Source organism: Furipterus horrens, unplaced genomic scaffold, assembly GCF_987537825.1.
Source record: "Furipterus horrens unplaced genomic scaffold, mFurHor1.1.pri manual_scaffold_1, whole genome shotgun sequence".
Taxonomy (NCBI): Eukaryota; Metazoa; Chordata; class Mammalia; order Chiroptera; family Furipteridae; genus Furipterus; species Furipterus horrens.
The window spans coordinates 159,741,664-159,760,315 of NW_028327171.1; the positions used below are offsets into that span (position 1 = coordinate 159,741,664).

The 18,652-nt window shown below is 35.0% G+C and overlaps 1 pseudogene; it reads right to left on the reverse strand.

Annotated features, from left to right (window-relative positions):
- Positions 1–8,478: 8,478 nt before the first annotated feature.
- Positions 8,479–8,822, reverse strand: LOC150022135 (NADH dehydrogenase [ubiquinone] 1 alpha subcomplex subunit 5 pseudogene; annotated as a pseudogene).
- Between the last annotated feature and the right edge of the window lie 9,830 nt (positions 8,823–18,652).

Genomic DNA, 18,652 nt, shown 5'->3' on the forward strand with positions numbered 1-18,652 from the left:
GGTCGTGGTCTAGTAATTCTATCATGTCTGTTGTTTTGGGGCCTGTTTATTGTTTTTTTTTTTTTTTTTTCCCTCCTTGTCATATATTCCTGCTTCTTGGCATACTTGGTAATTTTGGTTTCTATGCTGGAAAGGATGGATTTTACATTATTGAGTGTTGGATTTTGTTCTGCACACAAGTAAGTACTCTTAAATAAGCTTGATCCCTTTGAGGTTTACTTTTAAGTTTTGTCATAGCAGGTCCACAGCCACTCTTTCTATGAAGCTAACTTAGCTCTACTGTTTAATGTGACCTTTCTACAAACTCTGACCTCTGTCTTGTGTATTTTAAATTCTTTCCATTTTGGTTGGTTGAAATAAAACTATCTTTACCTATGTTTGAACTCTGGGAATTGTTAAACCAATTGCTTTCTCACTAGTTTTCAGTGGTTATTTTCCTAGACTCTGGGGCTGTTTTTCCCCACAAATGGGCAAATCAGCCAAAGCCTTGAAGAGATTCTCCTGCAGACTCCCAAGCTCTTTCCTGTTTATTTCTACCACTCTACAATTCTGCTCTGTAAAATCTCATTCTTGACCTTCCTGAGCTCTGATAACTGTCCTCTCAACTCACTGCCCCCACTCCGGGCTTTGTTGCAGTTTCCTGTGCTTTGGCCTGAACCCTGGCTCCAGGTAGTAAGGCTGGAGCAATCATAAGTCTTACCTTGTTTCCCTTCTGTCAGGAATCCCAATCTTGTGCTGCCTACTGTCTTTCATCTGAAAGTTGTTAATATACATTTAAAATTTTTTAGTCTTCTAGTCATTTATAGTGAGATAGAGAAAGTGGAAGTGTGTTTTCATTGTCCATACTTTTACAATTTCTGTTCCGGTAGCCAGCTACTTGTGACAGTTCTGAGTATTCTAATTTTGTTTCTGATGTGCCAAAGGGCTGGCTCTACCTAATCTCTTTTAGGAAAGGTTTCTCTTTGTTCATGGCATACTCTGGCCACTGCAAGGAAGTACCTTCATTTCTAGATGGCACTTTTACTTTGGAATAAATGAGTAAGAGGAACCATTAGAGAGAGGAGAAAAAAGCAAAATTAAAGTTCATGGACATCAATTTGATGAGACATAATGATGAGATATACATTTTATCCCACACTACTTCCTACAACGCACATTACACAGTCACCTTACAAAACACACACGTTACACACATGCGCCACAACAGCAATAGGTTCACAGCTACAAAATTAGCTTCCAGAAAATGTTTTCTCACATGTACCCTTATCTTTAAAATGTGTCTCCCTGAACTCTCATCTGGTTCGAGAAAAGATGTTGTAGCTTTGCACATGTCACAGTCCTTGCTCCTCCCAGCAGCAGCTTGCCCCTCACTCCTTCCTGCCAAGATCGCACAGTGAAGGGAATTGGAAGAATTTGTCAGAATCTTCTTTAGAAATTTAAATTTAAAGTTCATTTTTGTGGAACTGAGGTTGTGTCTGCTTCTAGTATATTCTTCCAATTTGGTCAACAATATTTTTTTTCTGCCAAAATTTTATCTATTTTTTCAAAAGGTTGTCTCTCTTTACTTACTTCTGGACTAAAATTTAACTCAAGTTTTGTTTTTATTTCTGACAAGTTTGTTCATTTTCTAAAGGAATGTTACAGAGTTACTCTCCATAATATTGAAATGACTTGCAGATGAGCTTGCTAAACATACTGCTGAATATTGGTAGAAACTGAAAGATGCCAGAAAACTAGAAAATAACAAATGCTATCTTTAAAAAATCTTGACAACATGTTACATAGAGGAAAAGGTACACTGACATCCTGAGAATAATTCTACTACAGTAGATCAAATATATGTTTTAGACATTTTGTGAACAGAGTAGTAAACACTAGAAGTGAATGAGAGTGGCTTTAAGTATGTAATTTGAGCTATCTCAAATCAAATTTCTTTTAAAGATTTTCATTTTAAAATTTTCGTTAAACTGGTAAACTATGGAAATGTTATAAATGTAACATTTATATTTAAATTAGCAAGTGACAACATCTTATTATATTCTTATGAAAAATAAGAAAACTATGGATTTTAAAATAACTTAAAAAGACTCGTAATGATTTAAATGACTGTACCCAAAATTTAATGATTAATGAGTGAATGTCAACATAGAGGAAGGTTGAAAGCAGTATATTATACCTTCCTGTACTAGGTTTTGACTTATAAATAAATTAGATAAGAAGAAGTTCACAAGCTTGTTAAATTTCTACAGCAAATTTTTGAAGATAATGGTGAATAATTTTTTTCATGTCAGAATCATGGCTTATGGAGATCTTGGCAAACTGGCTGCAAAATATAATACTAAGCACTAAAAGTGGCAGATATAGCTACATAGCAACATACTCAGTAAAAAACATTTTGATTCTGAAGTTATAGGTAATTATTAGTTCAATATTAAGCAATAGTATACTGAGGGTCAAAAAAAACCTGTTATATTCCTTTTCTGTTTTGATAAATGTATGGCACTGATAATGTGCAATCTCTAAGAGCTTGTGAGATGATATTTCTGCTCTCTTTTATGAAGGCATGAAAAGTCTTGGGATATAATAGATACTTCAATGATTTGGCAACTGGATGGAATTGGGCAAGAAGGTGAGCAGCATAGAAACCATAGAGGCAACAGATAGAAATAAAAAAGAAACTGATTATTGTAAACCTGGTGAAAAGAAGACCCACATATCTTTAAATGCTTGAAGGACTATCACATGAAAGATTTATACTTTGTGTAGGTCAAGAGAACAGAACTAGTAAAGTCAGAGAGAAGTTAGATACACAACTCGGGAACTCTTTGGAACAAATCTACAAACTGAGATGCTCAACAAGAGTAAATCCTGGTTCTTTCTTGTTAATCCTAGTAATCTCCTGAGTGCAGTGGAATGGTGAGCTTCTGAAGTGTCTCTGTCACTGCAGGTAGTTCAAGAATTTTAAAGTTTTATCAGATGAACTGTAAGGTTTTTCAACCAAGATATTCTTTGACTCAATTTGACACAAATAATTTCTCCCATGTAGATTCCTCTCACAGCGGTCTTTACATACTTGTTCATACTTAAATTCATCAGTATCATAGTGTTACTTTTTTGTAATCTTTTATATGACATTTTCCCCTCTACCTATATCTTGCCCATTTTTCAAATCTAAACTCTTAGTACCTCTCCTCTCTGAAGCATTTCTTTATTATTCAAGTCAATCCTGAGCTCCCATCTGCAACTTCTATTGCAAGTACAACTCAACTTTTTATAAGTTAATATTTACTTAGCATTCAGTTTAAGCTGTATAAGGGGAGAAATATGTTGGGAAAATAAAAAATACTATTTTTCTCATTCTGAAAATTCTGAAACATTCTGCTTTGCCACAGAGATAACAAAACATATGCACACACGCGCGCACGCGCACACACACACACACACACACACACACGCAAAACTCCAGCACAATCTTTGAAGGTAGGGAATACCATATTTAACTAAGTATTTAGAAATGATAGGAAGCTAGGAAGAAGTGAGAAAACCTGAGAAGTAACATTTTTGTTTAAACTTAAACTTCTCAATCGCTTCTTTCTTTGAAAGCTTTATCTTCTATTTCATACTAAGCTATACTCATTGGAAACAGTGAAAACTACTTAGTGATTCCACTTGGAACTTAGAACCATACAACTAAAATGTTTTGTATATGAGCCTAGCAGTATGTCAGATAAACCTTAGGAACTCTTACTATCTCTTCTTTTACATAAATTCTCTCTCTATCCTGATGTAGTTTGATTAAGGGCCAGAAGGCTAACTTTCTTAAATGAGACATAAAAGTTTTCCAGCTACCACTGTAATTAAGAAATCTTGGAGAAACAAGATGGTGGAGGTGTAAGTGGAAGCTACACTAACCTCCTCCCAGAACTAGTCTGGATTTACAACTTAATTTTGGAGAAATCATCTGGAATAACCAACTGAACACTAGCTGGAGAGAAGTCTTATAACCACAGAGAGACAGAAAAGGCCGCTACATCACAACGTGACTGGTAGGGAGTGCAGAGACGCGGAAGGGATGGCTGGGCTCACATGGGTGGCAGCTGAAGGGACTGAGAAAAAGCTCAGCAGCCAGGGATTCCCCCTGAGAAGTGCAGGGTCTAAACCCCCAGTGAGCTCCCCAGCCTACAGCAATAGAGTGGAAAGTAAAATAGTATCCAGCTGAGAAAAGTGAAAAGCCACAGAGTTTCTTGCTAGCCAGAGAGAAACAGCTGGAGAAAAAGAGCCCTTAAGCGGATCACATACAAAAATATTTTGCCCCCACTTACCCTGGGCACAAGCAGAGGGAAGGCAGAGAGGACTGGAGATGCTTGGGGAGTTTGGTGTGGTGGCTTTGAGGGGAGAGCTGGGGAAGTGGCCAGCCAGGTCCCAGTGCTGACTCATCCCCACACTGCAGGCAGACCACTCCCCTGCAAGTGACGTCAGCCTGAGGGGAAGAAAAAGCCCTGCCTACAGGAATTAAGCTGCCACACCCACAGTCCTTAAGCCTGACGGCTAATCACAGGTTGAATAGATTAACAACTAAAGAAGAAACACAAAGACAGTAGATCCATGAAAGTCTCCAACAGGCTGCCTAGGCCCAGACTGGTACAGAATCTGACGCCACCAGGGACAGATCCAGGAAGTGCAGATCAATCTAAGAAGCACCAACAAACAATAGGAGTCACAAAAATGGGGAGACAGAAAAACAACCCCCCATCGAAAGGAAAGGTAGAGTCCCCAGAAAGAGTGCTAAATGAAATAGAGGGGAGCCAACTATCAGATATGGAATTCAAAACATGGATTATGGAGAAGCTCAATGAGCTCAGCGGAAACTACAAAGAGCTCCAGGGAAACTACAAGGAACTTCAGAAAAACTACAAGGAACTTACTGAGAATTACACCAGCATGAAAAATGACATAGAAACTATCAATAAGAGCCAGGAGGAAATGAAGAATACGATCCCTGAATTGAAGAACACAGTAGAAGGAATTAAAAGCAGGCTAGAGGAAGCAGAAGATTGGATCAGCGAGCTGGAGGACAATGTAGACAAAAACTCCCAGACAGTGCAACAAAATGAAAAAAGACTGAACAAGACTGAAAAGGCTCTAAGACAGCTGCAGGACAACATGAAACATAATAATATCCGTATCATAGAAATTTCAGAAGGAGAAGAAGAGGAAGGGATAGAAAACTTATTTGAAAGACTAATGACAGAAAACTTGCCTAACATGGGGAGAGAAAGAATCATGCAAGTCCAGGAAACACAGAGGGTCCCAATGAAGATGAACCCCAACAGGCCCACTTCAAGACACATCATAATTAAAATGCCAACATTCAAAGACAAAGAGAGAATCCTAAAAGCAGCAAGAGAGAAACAACTAACAGCATACAAGGGAGCTCCAATAAGGCTATCATCAGATTTCTCAGCAGAAACACTACAAGTCAGAAGGGAATGGCAAAAAATATTCCAAGTTATGAAAAACAAAGGCCTACAACCAAGAATACTCTACCCAGCAAGGCTCTCATTCAAAATGGAAGGTGAAATAAGGAGTTTCCAAGACAAAAGAAGGCTAAAAGAATACATCTCCACCAAACCAGCATTGCAAGAGATGCTAAAGGGTCTGCTTTAAGAAGATGAAGAAACAGAGAGAGACAGAGAGGAACACAAGTATAAAGGGAGAAAATGACAATGAATAAGTACTGAAAGAAAGAAGGAACTTCTACCATTTGCAACAACATGGTTGGAACTAGAGAGAATTATGCTTAGCGAAATAAGCCAAGCAACGAAAGAAAAATACCTTATGCTGTCACCTATTACAGGAAACTAATGAACAACACAAACAAATGAGTAAAATTGAACCAGAGGTATGTAAACAAGGAATAAACTAACAGTAACAAAGGAGGAGATGGGAGGGAGAGAAGGGGGTAAGAAGGGGAAGGGTCTAGTCAAAGAACATGTATAAATGACCCATGGACATGGACAACTGGGTGGGGACTGAATGTGGGAGAAGGGGGAGCAGGGTGCAGAGAAGCAAGAAGGGAGAAAAAGTGAGACAATTGTAATGGAAAAACAAACAAACAAAATTTTAGTGGGGGAAAAAATGAAAATATAAAGAATAGAATTGCAAGTTCAGTGAATATTAGAAGGACAAGGATTTTTCTTCACACTGTATATTTTTCTTCCTATCTGATCCTTCCAGCGTTTGGAATTCTAAAGAAGTAAGCAATGACATAAGTTTCTTTGCATAAAACTAATAAGACCAATTGTTAATAGAGGTTTTTTTGACTAAGACTTTGACTGGAATGTCATGCCTAAAGGAGACATGCTTGGGCTCTGGTTGTTACCAAAGAGCCCTGAAGAACTGGGATTGACTTTCAAAGGTAATAAAAGCCCACGAGATAAAAGGCCTGGTACCTTGGTTGGATGTGTGGTCCATGGCAATCTTTCCAGGGAAGGAATGAAGGTTGTTTTCCTGAAAGATGACTAGAAAGGACCTTAAGGCACATTGGAAAACCAGAAGGACTTTGAAAAGACAGATGTTTACAGGCAAGGCTGAATGCCAGGCATGTGGTTCTGCTTCTGTGCCCTGAAGGGTAGACTAAAGGTCACCCTAAATGTTCCTTGCGTAAGTTCCAGCAAAGCAGAACTAAAGATCATAAGTGATCATTTGCTGCTCTTGTTGTGTTTATGCAAATGAACAGGATAAATTAAAAATGAACTTAATGCAGTCCCTTTAATGATAAGGAGGGTAATCTTAGGGAGAAAAATTGTGATTCAAGGAAAATCACAATGCTCAATGGTAGACTATAAAGTAGTGCAGCTAACCATCTTTAGTTTCTTTTCATTTAAAATTTGTTTTCATTTGAAAGTTAAACTATGTCTGTGGTATTATCAAAGATGTTTAATTTACAGGCAAGAAAAATGTCAAATGCCTTGCAACTGGATGTCTTTCTGATAAGACAGTCCTACAGATTTAGAGACTTGTATGTGGGTTATGTTACATAAATTAACATGTTTTTCTTTTTTTTTTTTTTTTTTTTTCAAAGGGCATAAGCCTATGATCTCATTGCCTGAGTGATTGTCTGTATGTATAGGCCTCACTTAATCCTGTCTGCATCGCTGCCTCCTGAGACTCAATGGTTTGGCTGAACTAAGTGGCTGGGTTGGTGAAGAATGGAGTGGTCTGTGGGCTTCACTTTAAAACTAGTTTCTCTTTTCTGTGCTAAAGGCTTGGACAGAAAGAGCCCAGAGGCCTGAGAGGGGAGAAACCTAAAATATTTCCCTCAGTCAAAACTAAGTATAATGGGCAAAAGGGTTTTGGACAGGTGAGATGTACCTGGCACACCTTCCTCCAAAGAAGCCCTTCTTTTCCCTAATGTGGGACATTGAAAAATTAATACCTGTCTTTTGTCATCTAGTGGTTATGGATTGAATGATGTCCTTTAACTCTGTTGCCAAATATGTTGCCTCCAGAATATAACAAGAGTGACAGCCTGTTAAACCAAGCACGCCGTTGTCCGGGGACAGCCAACTGACCTGGAGTCTGCACAATCCTTCCCCATGTGGGAAGGCCACGCTCCCCTCCACACCTCCACTCTGATTAGCGATTTCTGGACCCAAGGGTAGGTAGGACGATGACCATGTCCAGCTTGAAGCAACTAGAGGAGCACAAGACCTTCGCCCATTGTCCTTTATAAGATTATAAAGGATCTTAAGTCTGAGAGGGATGGATTGTTATTTTTTATTGTTAAATTAATTAATTAGTTAATTAATTAATTATTTTTTTAAAAAGAAGAATATATGAAAAGGTGAGGCAGGAGAGCTTGTATGTACGACCCATGGGCATGGACTTGGAGGGGGTACTGTTTGGGGAGGGGGCTTTCTGGGTGGAGGGGATCAAGGGGGAAAGGATTGGAACTATTTTAAAAATATAATCAATAAAATATACTTAATAATGAAATTTTTTTTCAAATACAAAATCAATTTCCTCAACTATACAAGTAATTCTGATTTGATGGTTTTTACTCTTACTACTTCACTTCAAACAGTGAAGCAATAATAATTAAGCAATGATAATTAATTTCCCTTCTGATTTTTTAAGGAAAATAATTAAATGTGTTGAAGAGACCACTATAAATAGTCTTATCACCTATCATATATGGCCTCTGCATTGAAATATATGGATTTTTTCCAATGAACTTTCAAATCTTCTCAGAACCTCTATTTTTCAAAAATACCATCATTGAAAAATTTGAATCAATGCTTTAACAAAAACTGATTCACAAGTCCCAGTTACCATAATCACAAGTTTTAACAAGTCTCATATGTTCTGCATCAGTTTTCCTGATTATAAGATGTCAATAATATAGAAACATTTTTGATATAACAGAACATTTACTTACATCAGTTTCCCCTCAGCACACAAGTCATTTGATGATGATTATATTGGCTCTTTCCCTTGGTTGGCAGGAGGCTCTTTCACTAAAGGCTTCAATGGTTTTGACTCTATCATTTTTCTCATCAAATTTAGTCATTTTCAACCTGAAGAATCACCTCTTTGGACACCTTAAAGTTAGTTTTCTAATTTTTTAATATCTGGTTCTGTTTTAACTATATCAGTTCCTCATTTGTAACCTGTTCTCTATCCTTTCTATACACTGCATTTTTTAGGGATTTGCTTAAGAATATCAAGAATCTTAGTGTAACATAGTTTCAGCCACTCATGCGGACCCTCACATCAGCCAGTCCCACAAGGCCAGCAGTCTTCTTCAGCAAGCCCACCATGACAGTGCCAAGGAGCCAAGTTCATAATTTTTCATATCCCTCTTTCCCACTGTCTTCATAGCACTTTTCACGATTTGACATGCTTTATCTTTTACCTTTTCCTTTTGTCTATCTCCCCAAATTAGAATTTAAGCCCTACAAACTGGTGGCTTTAATGACAGAATTTACACAGTCATGGTATCATAGTCCAGAAGTCCAAAATCAAGGTGTTCACAGGGGTGGTTCCCACTGGAGGCCCTGAGGAATAATGGGTTCCATACATATCTTGTATCGTCTGGTGCCAATGGGAAACCCTCCAATCTTGGCCTTTGTCTTCAAATTGGCTTTCTTTTAACTGGGTCTTTGTGTGTTCTCCTTTTCTGTTTCATAGATTATTGAATTTAGAGCTCACCCTAATGTCATCTTGGAATCTTTACCTTTATTACATCTGCAAGACCCTTATTCCATTCTGGGGGTGATAGTAAACTTATTTTGGGGGCGCCACAGTTCAACTCACTATAGCTGGTTAAATTTTCCTGTTGCGTTCACTGCTGTATACCCAGAACATGGACCACTGCCTAGAATGTAGTAAATGCACAGTAAATATTTGTGCATTTGAGTGCACTGAGGACCTACAACATGCCAGACCCTAAATTTCTAAAAACAATGCTGTGTATGTACTGGTGATACCCAAATAATATATATAAGAATGGGTAAAAGTCACTGGGTATCACTTTCAATCTGATTTGTTTTATTTTACCATGCATCCTGCTCCCCCTGCCAATGCTTGGTAATGTATCTTTTGAACAAACCATTCTTGCTCTACCCTCCACCCCACCAAAAAAAATCTTTCTATCCAAAAGAACTATTCAAGAATTATGAATGTATGAGAGAAATATGTAAATAAAATCTTATGAATAAAATATAATATCAAGGTTTAGATACAAACTTTGTCATTAAGGTAACCATAAGATGTTATACTTACTTAAACACCATATTATATTAATGTGTTTTATTATATATGTTTAAAAATTTTATAATAATTTAAATTTGTAAAATAAAAACAGAGGAAAAAAAAACTGAGCTCTGAACTTATCACCAATACTATTATGTTACCCCATAAATATTTGATAAAAATGCCACATATCTTAATTTGTCTTTTATATTCACATTAAAAGAGCAATCTCAAATTGTCTATTTCCTCTATGACCTCTAGAAATTAGAAAAATTAGTCAGCCTTCCACTGTAAATGTTATACAAAATTGATAGGACAACTTCTTTTTTTGTTATGTTATACACATTTACCATTTAATTACTTAGACAATAAATAATAGGGTCTGAAAATATGGTTAGGACAATAATTCACTCATAGGTTCAGAACAAAATTTATCAGCACACACTCTTCTGAATAACATCACACTAGGAAAAAATAATAGTCAATACTTCATAAAATTTAAAGTCTACTACTTTATATTCTCTATCTGTTCTCTATTTTATGCCTTGAATATGAAATTAAATATTACTGCCCTTAACCTTTATATACATGATAAATATTATAAAATAAATCCATGAAAATATATTATGTATCTTATATTTCTTTTTTCCTATACCACCACCACCACTCACTCTCACATTCTAAAATGCACATAAAATTATATTAAAAAGTATGCAATTCTATAAGGAAATTATCACACATGAAATGGTCCCTTCATATACCAGCACTCAGTACTCAAAAGCAAAACTACAACTAAAAAGGGTACTAAAAAAAAAAAAAAGAACCTTATTAAAGACTGATTGGTTACCAAGGTCACAGGCCTGATTTTTAGAAAAGTTTTATATAGTTCCAAGAATGGCATCCAGATGCTTTCCTAGGTATGGGTGTCATTATTTTTAGCAAAAGAAACCTTTTCACCTTTAGACACGTCAAAGCACAAAGAATTCCATAAATCAGTGCCAGGCTTGTTTTTATTCCTAAATACCTAATCACATATATAATTATGTCCTGTAAATTTTATTACTTTGTTTTTAATAAGAATTTAGAAGATTAAAATGGACTTTTAAAATATAAATGTATTTATAACACTCTTTTCTGCTTTTCTCTACATCCAAATTTTTTTTTAGTTTGAGCAATGAAATTGGACTAGTCAGTTTAATTTTTGTTGCTAGTCCATTTCCCCTCTTAGATTCCAGGGGACAAAACTAACCAACAACATTTCTAGAGAAAACATTGTAAGAAATTCTTAAAACCAGACTCTAAACAAGCACATACAGAGAAACATTTTTTATTTATCACAAGCTGTATAAATTTTGAAAAGACTATTTTTGCCTTAAGTCTAAAACCATGCCGCTTTTGTCATTGAGAAATACAGAAATATTTGAAATTCCCCAGTAATCTTGGGCTCACAAATGGAAACATTTGGCTGTACTTGGTTCACAAGCACACAGGGTCTGTCTGCTTTTGGTTTTGCATAATTAGAATGTACAGATTTGACATCAAATGTGCTATATTGTTGATAAAACATAAATAACTCAGAACAAATGTGCAAAAGGTTGGATGCAATTTAGAGAATAATGTTCTAGAAGTAGAAGAGGAAGAAAGAATAAGCCTAGTGATATCTCTTGTGTCTATACAACAGATCAACACAAAAAACAACATTTAGATCTTGGTAATTATCTTACTCTGACCAATTATAAGGCATGGCTATGTGAATCAGATCTCAAACTCCACACTAATGGTTATTATTTATTCTGTTCCCAGATCACATTAGCTGGATGACATCTAAATTTGCATTTGACTATGTCCTGTCTATTCACACAAACCCACTATTCAAGTTAAATTGACTGGCTATGAATTAATTGGTCAATAGAACTGAATGAACTGGCCAGATCATTTAGATATATATTAGGAGAATTTAAAGAACAGATAAACAAACATATAAGGAGAAAAAAACTGAAAGCTTTTTAAATAACTAGTTCATGTTCTAATTTATCCATGACCTCAAGTTCTTTGTACATGTATAAATTACAGCTTTCTGTATAAGGCTTACAAAATCCAGGCTGAAATTCTGTTTAGAAAGAGATGAGGGAGCCCTGTCTAGGGTGGCTCAGTAGATTGAGTGCCGGCCTGCAAACCAAAAGCTTGCCAGTTTGATTCCCAGTCAGAACAACTGCCTGGGTTGAGGACCAGGTCCCCAGCTGAGGACGCATGAGAGGCAACCTCACATCGATATTTCTTTCTTCTTTCTCCCTTCCTTCTCCTCTCTCTATAAATAAATAAATCAATCATTAAAAGAAAGAAATAGATGAGGGAGTGATAAAGACTGGAAAGGCATAAAAAAATTCAGTTAAAAGTTTTCAGACTTATTAAATAATTTAATTTAATTTAATTTAATATTTAATAAATCTTTAAGTCAAATTTCTTAAGCATAGTCTTTTTTTTTTACTAAAAGTTTGAGAGTTTAGCTCTGAAATTGAAAGGACAATTAAAGAAAAATATTTTCTAATTATATTTCTAGAGATGATAGGAGTCAGAGAAATGTGGCAACTGATATGAAGAAAAAAAATTTTGACTTCTTTCAAACAAACACCACATGATAGAATTGTTATTTTCCTAAGATACTCATTTTGTTTCTTGGACAATTCACCATTTCATTATCCTAAGTAATAGTCTTGTTGGTATATTAATGTTAGATTGTTGGCTTCACGTAAGAAATATATATGGCATTCACCACTGAGTGTGCCACCATCACAGTACTTACTAAGTCCCAGTAATAATTGGGAGAACATTATTCTTATAGAAGCCACATTATGGCCATTGAGCACTTTCCTGATTCAGATGAGCCACACATCACAGTAGGGCATATTCTGTAAATTTTCAATTTTAGGTGTTTGTAGGCAGAGCAACATAAAGAAAAAGCAAGCAAGGTAGATTCTGTTTTAAAAGATTTCATTTACTTATTGTTAGAATGAGGAGAAGGGGGAGTGAAAGAGAGTGAGAGAAATATCAATGTGAAAGAGAAACAACAGTCCGTTACCTCTCATATGCACCCCAACCAAGGGCCTGGCCCACAAACCAGGCACATCCCCTAACCAGGATTTGAACTGGGGACCTTTGCAAATAATGACCAACCAACTGAGCCATACCCATCAGGCCAAGCAAGGTAGAGACTTAATTTTGACTTTAAAACTTAAATATACAAAGCCAGCTATCTTTAGAAAACAATGTGTAACTGGACATAGAAATAATTTCAAAGGGGGAAATAGTCAAAAAGTAAATTGATGTGAAATTGCAAACATGAAGGAAGGTGGAAGTATCGTAGAGAATCAGAGCAGCTGAGGGAAGCCACGTGGGCATGACAGTAGGAAAGATCACGTCTGACGTGGTATCAATATCAGAGCTAGACCAAGGCCAAAGTACAAGTTTAAACACTGTTAAATGGGATCCTATCTTCTTTCTGAGTTTATTGTCTATTTTCAAGAATTTCTTTTTGGAGCTGAGTTGAGCTGAGCTTTACCTGTATTGTCATCTGACAAAGCTGGTCATGGTACTGTTTCAGAGTTCAGTAGTAAGACGTAAGAGGTATGAATCAGGAAGGTTTTCTACACTCTTAAGCTATCACTCTATCTGGGGAGGTTAACCCCAAATCCTGCGTGAAATATACTGAAGAAAATTTCATTAGTAAGAAGAATAAAACTACATCTGTGTTGGTCAGACCAGGTTGATCTGCACAATATATCAACAGTACAGCATGATATAAAACATTTTCAACATCAAGGTAGAATAAATTTAGATGGGGGAGGTGGTGAGCCAGAAATCTTAATTTAAAAAAAAAAGTCTTGATTGAGGGCAATCTAATCATTTTCTCTATATTTTTTGCTCTATCATTAAGATGATTTTAAAACCAATAACATTGTTTTTAGTATAATCACAAAACAATTAATGTTCATTATATAAACTAACAATGAAAATAGAGAAGAATCACAAACAAAAAATTAAAATTTGACTCCTGAATAGACTGAGAAAAAACAGTACTTTTTGTTTAGCCTTCTGTTAAATATTGTGCATTTGTATACTTTAAAGTTATCTGGGAAGTTTCATAATATAATCTTCACTTAATATATTAGAACATTTTCACATATCTTTAAATATGCTTATAAAATGAGATTTTTTAAATTGTTACACTTACTCTTGTGAACATCATTTATTTAGCTAAACAAATATTGAAGGAAGTTTGGTTGTTAAAGTATTTCTATTTTGCAGTTAAAAACACTTCTGTATATGTTCTAGTTGAAGTGTATGCAATTTTAGAGGGAACCAAGATGGCAGAAAAGTAAGTAGAAGCTGCACAAACCTCCTCCCAGGACCAAACTGGATTACAATGGAATTGTAGAGAAATCATTCTGAATAACCAACTGAACACTAGCTGGAAAGGCATAAAAAAATTCAGTTAAAAGTTTTCAGACTTATTAAATAATTTAATTTAATTTAAGAGAAGCTTTATAACTAATGACAGTCATAACAAACAACTTCACCACAATGTGGTTGGTAGAGAATAAGAAGGAAGCATGAGAGTCCTGGCTAGACTCCTATTGGGGGTGGGGGGCAACTGAAGGTGCAGAGGGATATTTCAGTGGCTGGGGTGGTCCCCCTGAGAGTATGGGGTATAAGCAACATGCTGGGCTCCCCAGCGTACAGCACCAGAGCCTGGAAAGGAACTCAAATAATATCTGGCTGTGAAAAGCAGCAGGGTTTCTGTCAACCAGAGAGAGACAACAGAAGATGCAGAAAGCCTCTCAAAGGGCCAATGTACAAAATTCCATTTGCAGCCACTTAACCTGGGCTCTAGCAGAGGGAGGGCAGAGTGGACTAGAGACACATGAGGAAAGTCTGGTGCTGGGGACACTGGGGAGAGAACTGAAGAAACAGTTCCCAGGATCTCAGTGTTGAGTCATTCCCCAGCCTGCAAAGGCCATCTTTCTATGTCAGAGCACACCCCTCCAAGAGGCAATAGACCCACCCACAAGAATTACTTTGCCCCACCCTGTGAAGCTTAAGCCAGGTTCCCGAGGAGTATAGCCGGAGGATATCTAAGTGATTAAGTTTAACAACTAAGGCAGATCTCCTGCAACTTCTTTCAGTCACTGCATCATCCCCATAAGCGTTCTGAATAGACTTTGCAGCTGTACTTGCATTGGCACATTTATGAAACTCATAGAGTAAAACATCTCTAATGTGGTTGTTAGATGGGACAAACATGGGTGCAAATATTCCGGATGATTATGAACAATACTTTGATAATCTGAAAAAATAAGGTATAAATTAGTCACTGTGACATCAAAACATTATAAGAAGGAGCATAAATTTAATAAATACTATCTAAAACTTTTTTTTTAAGTCAGATATTTCTTTTGCATCAACCTTATAGAAACCATCAATTTTTAATATTGACTTTGTATGCAAAGATGTTACTAAGTATCTTTTGAATTTTAATAGTTTTTCTCTAGATTCATTTGGACTTTCTTTACTATAAAATCATGCTATCTGAACATAATGGACATTTTTTTCCCTTCCAGAGTTCATATATTTTACTTGTTTGTGATTATTAATTTTAATGATAAGCACTACTAGTAGATTGTTGCATAAAAGAGATAATAATAGTATTGGTCTTAATTTGAATTTCAAGATGAAAGCTTTCTATATTTCACTATTAAATATGTTTAAGATCTTTATCAGAATAAGGAAGTGTTCTTTAATGGTTACTTTGCCAAGAGTTTTATTATAAAAAGGTGTTGACTTTTATGACAGACATGTTCTACTTCCATTGAGAAGAATTGTAATTTTTCATTTTATTCTGCTATTGCGTTAATTTACAGATTGAATTTAAATATTAGACCAACCAGATTTTTAAAAGATTTTTTCATCTGTGCCTATTAGATTTTCCTAAGTTGCTTTTTCCCTTGAATGTCTTCGTCAAACATTTATATATAGATTTGCTCAATTCTTAAAAGCTGCAAAGTTTGTTTGTTTGTTTTCTGAACTCTGGAATAATTTGTGTAAGAACTAAATTTTTAAAAAATTTTTGATCCTAGAAATAAATTTTCATACAGAAGATTTTAAATTATAGATTCTATTTCTTACTGAATTGATTATTTTAAGTTGTTCGTACCTAGGATTTAATCTTTTTTATTATTGGCCTGATATTGTTCATAAAACCCAATTTGTATCATTACAGTACTTGTGGGATCTATAATGATGTGTTTTAATTTCAACAATTAGCAATACTTCTTGATTATTACTTTAGAGCATAAAGCACACTTTAAATATTTTTTAAAATCTTAGTCCTGTAATGAGATATTGAAGTATTTTACATATAATGTAGTACTAATATTTTTTTACATATAATGCTGCTTTCAATTAGCTAATTTTTTTAGGATGTTTGTGTCTATGTTCATGAGTCATATTAGTTTGAAATTTTTGTTTATTCTAATGCTTTTCTCTGGATTATGCTACCATTACAAAATGCATTGGCAAGTTCTTCCTTCTCTACCATAATCTAGAAGTCTGCAGAATTAATATGATTTCTTTCTAAAATTTTTGGTAGAATTTTCTAGTGATATTCTCAGGGCCTAGAGTTTCCTTTCTTAGAAGGATTTGTACTACCATCAATTTCCTTTATCAATATGTATATTCAGGGTATCTATTTTATCTATTTTTTTTTTGTATAAACTTCAGTAGTTTGTTGCAAGAAATTGATTCGTGTCATTTATATTGCTGAATTTATGATCATACTTTTTAAAAATAACATTCTCTTATCTTGCTAACATCTGAAGGAGCTTTAATTCTGTGGGGTTTTTTTTTTTTTTCATTATTGACATCAGTAAATGTGTCTGCTTTTCTGGACATTTTTTGCAAGGAGTTTACCAACTTGAAAAATTCTTTGCTTTTAGTTTTATTAATTTTTCTTCATTATTTTATGTTGTAATTTTACTTGATCCTTGCCTGTATCATTATTACTTCTTTTCTCTGCTTGCTTTGGGTTTAATTTGCTCCTCTTTTTCTAGTTTCTTAAGGTAAAAGCTTAGATAACTTATTTGAGATGGTTTTCCTTTTTTAATATATACATTTATTGATATAAATTTTCTTCTAATCTGTCTTAGCTGTATCCTGCAATTTTGATATATTGTGATTCATTCATCTAACTCAAATTAATTCCTAACTTCTCCTTTGAGGTTTTTTTTTTTTTTTTGATGCTTGCATTATTTAGAATTGTGTTGTTTATTTTCAAAATATTCATCGATTTTTTAGAAATATTTTGATTATTTGTTTCTAGTTTAATTTTCTTAGGGTAAAAATATATTTTCTATGGCTTTAATTATTTAAAAAATTAAAGTATGTTTTATGGTTCCAAAATAATTCATTTTCCGAGTGGTACAAGTGTGCATGAAAAGAATGAACATGTCAATTGTTGAATTTGTGTAGTGAATATATGGGTAGTTATTGAGCTATTGTTTTCTTTTGCTCTATAAGTTTAAAATTATAATTGAATTCTGAAAAATATTTTAATGTTGGGCACTGACTATTGCCACTTAATCAAAGTGAGCCATTAATGTGAGCTAAACTAATCAATGAAGACTTTATTGAACATTTGGGGGTTTTGGTTGGGCTTTCAAAATGCTCAAAATTAGGTAGATGGAATAAGAGAGTGTGGTCATGCCTGAAAGAGAATGTATATAAACAAAAGTCAAGCTATTACAATGAAAAATCTCATGTTGCTTTCAACTTGCTTCACTTTACAGTTATTCCTTGAAGCTCTTTCCAAAGGACAAGTAAGCTGGCTTTCCAAAAATTTATGTACAATTATGCAGTAGTACAAGAGTATCAATTACCCCCAAATGAGAGGTTATATGATCATTGGAATAATTGGGGGGGGTGGGTTGTTTAAATATCTTATCTAAGTACTGTGAATCATTGTACTACTCATCAGTTCCTCCATGAAAGTTTTTATTTTAAAGATTATTGCATTTCTCTACTCAGAAGTCTGTTTCTTATTTATAGGACAATATGGGAAAATACATTGCCTGTATGTTCATCATCGCTCTGGTAAATATTCAAGAATCAGAATGCTACTAATTGTTAACATAATCTAAGCTTCCAGTTGTTATTTCAGGATTCATGCCTCACAAAATAAGGTAAGATTTCCTCTTCAATTTTACTGATGTTGCTCAATTGTATTAGTTATATCCTTTCCTGCCTCCCTTTCCAAATTCTTCTGTATTTCAGTTGCAAATAATCTTAATGATAGCTCTGTACTCGGTCTCTTACCTTCTGAATAGCAGAACTTAGTATTTACACTGTATTTGGTTTTCCATTTTCATGGTGCTTTGCAATCAATGACTAGCTGAGCTCCTTACCAGTAAAATTTATTTCTTGATGACAGAAGGAACAAATTCTTGACATTTGCCTATGCCCACTATTGCCATCATAGAGCAGGAAGAAAATTATTGCTATGGAAGAAGAGGTTAAGGGCCAGAAAATTCATGTCCTATTTTTGACTTTGCACTTGACTTATGCATGTTCTGGTTTAAGGCAAGCAATTGCTCACTTTAAATTTTACCACCTGTAGAAGAAGGAGAATCTAATCCACAGTGAAAAAATGAGAAGCTCATCTACCACAAATAGAATACTTTAAATTTGCACTTGGATTCTGATACCTGATAACATTTTCAACAGAGGAATATATGGAGATTATCCCTTCGGTATTTCCTTTTGAAAGACTATTGTAAGTTTCTGAAATTATATGGTACATAAAAACATCCTCACTATATTTATTTCTTAGATTCTTCCTCTCTTT